The following is a 5,357-nucleotide window of genomic DNA, read 5'->3' as shown; positions in this document are numbered from 1 at the left end:
GATCTAACTCAACAATTGCTAATCTTCACTCTCATGCCAGTCAATCCTCACTCATACTGGGGAATGTAAACAACCCTAAACTATTGTTGATCATCCCAAATTTGGTTTGGTTTGGTTTGATATAAGCAGGCTCGATTGCAGTTTGGAACATGAAAAATAATCAAATTATATGTTCTTAGGTCAAAACAAACGATATCCCATAATAATTGGATTGAGGTACGTGCAATGAGAGTGCGAATATATCATCGTGGCCTATGAAAGCAAACCATGATACCAACATTGCACAAAGTCAAATTTCTATCATCTTTTCGAAGAAAAACAAAGGCATATGGCACGGGCTACATCTGCTGTGGGCTTTGTCTCAGTTGGGTGTGTGTGTGTGTGTATGAGAGAGAGAGAGAGAGAGAGAGAGAGAGAGAGAGAGAGAGAGATCTGCAATGGGTATGGAACCTATAGGGTAGGTCTGCGGTGGGTATGGGATCTAAAGTAGCTTTTGCCCTTTGGCCACTTCTCAGGCACCATGGACTGTCAATAAAAAGAGATGAGAAAGAGCCGAAGAGGGTATTGCATTAATTAGGGCAATTTTGCCTCCTACCTAATGGTAAAGCATGGTGGGGGCAATAGAGACCTGTATAGTGTCCACTGTCTACTGCCCTTCTTTTTCTTTTTCAGCATGTGCATCGCTTTGTTGGGGCGTTGAAGATGAATGTGTTTGAATATTTGTAGTAGTAGTAGTAGTAGTTTAATTCCATCTCAACCATATAAAATCTGCACGTTGAAGAGATTTGATTTGTGGGATGTGGAATTGGATTGCGCTAATGATTAAAAAACAATTTCCATCTCGAGTCAATTGTCCATGTTCATTGCCCTTTGAGAAGTGATTCCCAACTTGTGTGTCCTGAAGATGAGGATCATCATGCCAACCTTGAGAAGCCCAAGGGCCCCATGTGCAATTTCTTTGTTTTGTTTTGTTGTTGTCGGCTGAAAATCAGTATGCTTAATATTAAATTTTGTTTACTATGCTCTTTGAGTTTTTAATTTTTTTTTTTGTTTATTTTTAAAAAAAAGCATTTTTGAGACTTTAGAGAAAAAAAAAAGAATGCTCCAAGGGCTACTTATAAAAAATATTCTGTTTAAAATTTTTAATAATTATAATAATTTCTTCTTATACTTTAGTTTTTAAAATTTGTACACCAAAGTTGAAACACACGTCTTTTTCTTTTCTTTTTTTTTTAAAAAAAAAAATCTAAAAAAAATCTAAAAAATTGAAAAGAAAGGTGATATTTTTGTAGTTATTTGAAAACCGAAAATAAAAGAAGTTTTTTTATGACTAAAAACGTCTGAATTTTATGATTTTTTTATTTTATTTCATTTTATGTGTGCTAACCACCTTAAACTTTTTTTGGAACTGACAAGAAGTTGATTTAGGTTATTAAAAATTGTCATATATATATAGAGCACTTTGAAAGAAAATATTAATTTTAATGATGTATTTTGATTAAGAATTTTGTCTAGGAAAAGTAAAGGAAATAAAAATAAGGAGAAAATTAATTTTTACTATATTTTCCTTATATATATTAAATTCTTTTAAAAATGAAAGTTTGTTTTTATATGACTAAAAATTAAGAAAAATTAAATATTAATGGTGTAAAATCAAAGTTTTGTTCATGAATTTGATATATATTTTATTTTTTCTCTTACTTTTCTTGATAACCAAACATGAAAATAAAGACTCCTTGATATTTTCCTTCTATTTCCCTAATATTTTTCAAAATCTGAACAAAGCGTAAGTATTTGAAGAAAGAGCTGTAAACTAATTAATATATTCAAAATGATAATGATATACTATTTGAGAAGTGTAACTATAATGTAGATAACTAAGTAATATTAAAAAAATAAAAATAAAAGAACTGATGGGAAAAAGTTGATTTAGGTTATAGAAATTCTTTATATATATATATATATATATATATATATATATATATATATATTTATATAAGGAGCATGTAAAAGGAAATATCAATTCTTCTCTTGAGATCAATAAATATGGACGAAATATGAATCTCAAGGGCTCTGTCATAGAAGTCCTTCTTCTCGAAGAATCTCAAGGATTTTGTCATAGATCCATAAGGGCTTAGGTTTTAGATCTGGATGCCGGATTCCTATCCATGGATTGCTTGGGTCATCAGATTTTCTGTGAGGAGAAAAGAGTTTACAGGATGGTTTGGTTTCTCTTTGGTGAGATTGTCGGCATGTGCAGTCTGGATCGCACATAGTTGGATCAACATCCCAAATGAAGTGTCCTTCAACCTTGTCAGTGTAGATGGGGGATCCATTTGCTTCAACGTGGCTGATAGGAATGTCATCTTCAAAAGTTACATGCTTTATCATCAAAGATTGGAACACAGGAGGAGTGCTGGATGAAGTTTTATCTTTTGGGTTGAACACTGTCTTAACCCTTCCATCTGGAAGTCTTTGAAACTTGGGATCTGAGAGATGGATGAGTGACGATTGTTGATGAAACTATTCATAACTGGAAATCCACTCCAGAAGAATAAGTTGCTTTAACTTTCCCTGGGAATCTATCGTGGAATCTAGAGAATGGTAGGAACATTGTCTTCTCGTTCAGCAGTGATCAGGATTGTATCCTTAGACTGTCCCGGAAGGGGAAGATCAACAGCATGATCTTGAAGTCTGTAAATGAGCTGATGGTGAAAAGTAGCCATATAGGCTGATGAGACTTGTGGAGCACCAATAATCTGCAGTTGAACCTTTATGCAGTTCCTCAGATTCTTGTCTCTTATAGGAATATTGAAGTTGGGAAAAAATGTGAGACAGACTCTACCAGCTTGGAGAGTGGTAAGCGAAGTGCCAATTGCTGCATGCTCATACTGGGTGTATGTTGTGTTGAGAAGGGTGATCCTGACGGTAACTGGAAGTCCTTTTCGACCATGAAGGGTCAGAAGCAGTTTGACAGTTCCAAAATGGAGATGAGTGTAGCCTTCTCGGATCCATTGATTGATCAGATATTGATCAAGTTCAAGATCAACATATTGTTCCTTGGAGGAGGCTGGGATAAGACACTTGTCAAGGGCTATAGTCTGGACGAAATATGAATTTAAGTGTTTGGGAAATGAGTTGTAAGCTAATTAAAGCTTTCAAAATAATAAAGATATGTCATTTGAAATGACACAAATACAATACAAATAATTAAGTTATATTTTTCAAAAATTAAAATATCCATAAAGCAAATAATCTATTAAAAATTTGGCCTTTATCTATTTGAAGCTTTAAATATGCAATTTTTAAAAATTTTCTAAAAGAAGATTAAAAAGAACTCTTCATAAATTTTAGTGTACTTACTTTTCGAAAGTTCATTAGAGAAGACGGTCAAATTCATTAGATTTTTCCAAAACTCAACTTGCTCAATTAGTAAATGCCATTTCCCCATATTTTTGTTAGAGGAATTTCAATTTTCTAATTGATTGCTCATCTTTATGGATTCATCTTACTTTGCCGGGAAACATTTTAATAGTTCAAATTTATAATCTTCATTGTACAAGTATTAGGTTTAAATTTTGGGAGGAGTGGAAAGGGGTATGAAATGGGTGATGAGCTATATTGCCGGAACCTTGCGTGGCTTTTAAAATAGAATGGTAAAAAAAAAAAAAAATCTTAATTTATGATAATTTCATTTCATTTTTTCAAAACCAGGAAATAGGCGTTTCATTCCCATTTTGTGAAATTCAAAATTGAAATTTTTTTCGGGAAAAAAAAAAAAAATGAAAGGTGAAGTCAAGTTATCTTTTCGTTGTACTGTTCATATATATCAAATGTTAGTAAAATTGAAATTTTAGTTTAACATGATTAAATTAAGAAAACTCAATTATTGATGACATGTAAAATCAAAATTTATTATTTTTGAGTTTATATATATATTCCTTTCAATTTTAGGCCCCATGTAGATTTTTCGTTTTATTTCAAGAAAGGAAAAGAGAAGATAATAAGAAAGAATTCACTTTTCATTGTATTTTCTCTTCACGGCAACTACTATCAAAATCAAAATTTTATTCTAATATGATTACAAATTTTTTTTTTAAAAAAAAAACCTTAGGAAATCAAAATTTTGTTCCTTAATTTTCTTTACATTTTATTTTCTTTATCACTTTTCTTTATAACCAAACATGAAAAAATCGATCCCCATGGGCATGGAGTTGTGGAAAGGCATCAGCACGTAAGCAGGAGTATCGGAGATTCAATTTCAGGTAGATATACTCATAGAACCAGCAGTACCTGTAGATGGTGAGAATTTACTTTGTGAGCCAGTGGGGACTGTGGATGGTGAGACTACTTTGTGAGTTAGCAGAGACCGTAGATGGCAATGGAGATAAGTCCCGGGGGTCGGGTTTGCCGAACGTCCAACTGATGCACGCATTTCGGACTTTACCTGATTAACAAGATCTGGGGAAAAGACGCTGATCCGTATGTTTGGTGCCACACCAGGGGGTCCTAAGGATTTGTTGGTGGCTAGAGTTCCTATGTAATCCAAAAAAAAAAAAAAAAAAAAAAAGAAAAAATTGATTCATTTATACATTACTTTCCTTTTCAGGATGTTTTCCAAATTTGAGGCAAAGTCATACCCTTTGTTTGGGACATGCCCTAATTTAGATTTATATATATTTGAATAAAATAAAATACAATGTTATATTAAATGTTGCCCAAATTCATATAAATTTAAACAGAAAACTCAAAATTCATACTCCCAAACTCAACATTAATATTTTTATAGATTCCAAAATATTGAATTATGACTCATTCAAAGCAATTATCCACTGAAAGTCTATTACAAATGAGAGAGCGCAAACCCTCCATACATGAAACCTACTTATTTACTTAAACTAAGTCTAACAGGGGTGCATTGAGGGTTTGCCCCCACAGTACGGTATAATACATTTGAATTAGGGCGTAATGTAATTATATTATTATATAATGGTATTTAAAAATTTTTCATATTTGACTATGTACACATTATAATCAAAGGTTGAAATCCTAAGATAGTTTCTATTTGATGATAGTGGAAATCGTACAGAAGCTCCATAAATGTAGATACATCGATGTGTGTGTGCATAACCCTAGAGCGTGATTTTGCAACAAAATAAAGTCAAATAAAGTGATAAGGGTGACTTGTGACTTTGGTGATCTAAATTTACGGATTCGATCCTCTCTTAAGAGTTTACCCTGGTGGACGGCTTTCCCCCTTAGGCTTAGTGTTACACTAAAGTGTTCAAAGTGACGCAATGATGACTGGAGTTCCCAATTTATAAAAAAAAAAAATCAAATAATGGCAAACATAAAAC

Source organism: Malania oleifera, chromosome 7 (assembly GCF_029873635.1).
Source record: "Malania oleifera isolate guangnan ecotype guangnan chromosome 7, ASM2987363v1, whole genome shotgun sequence".
Taxonomy (NCBI): domain Eukaryota; kingdom Viridiplantae; phylum Streptophyta; class Magnoliopsida; order Santalales; family Ximeniaceae; genus Malania; species Malania oleifera.
Note: the sequence above shows the minus strand (reverse complement) of the source record.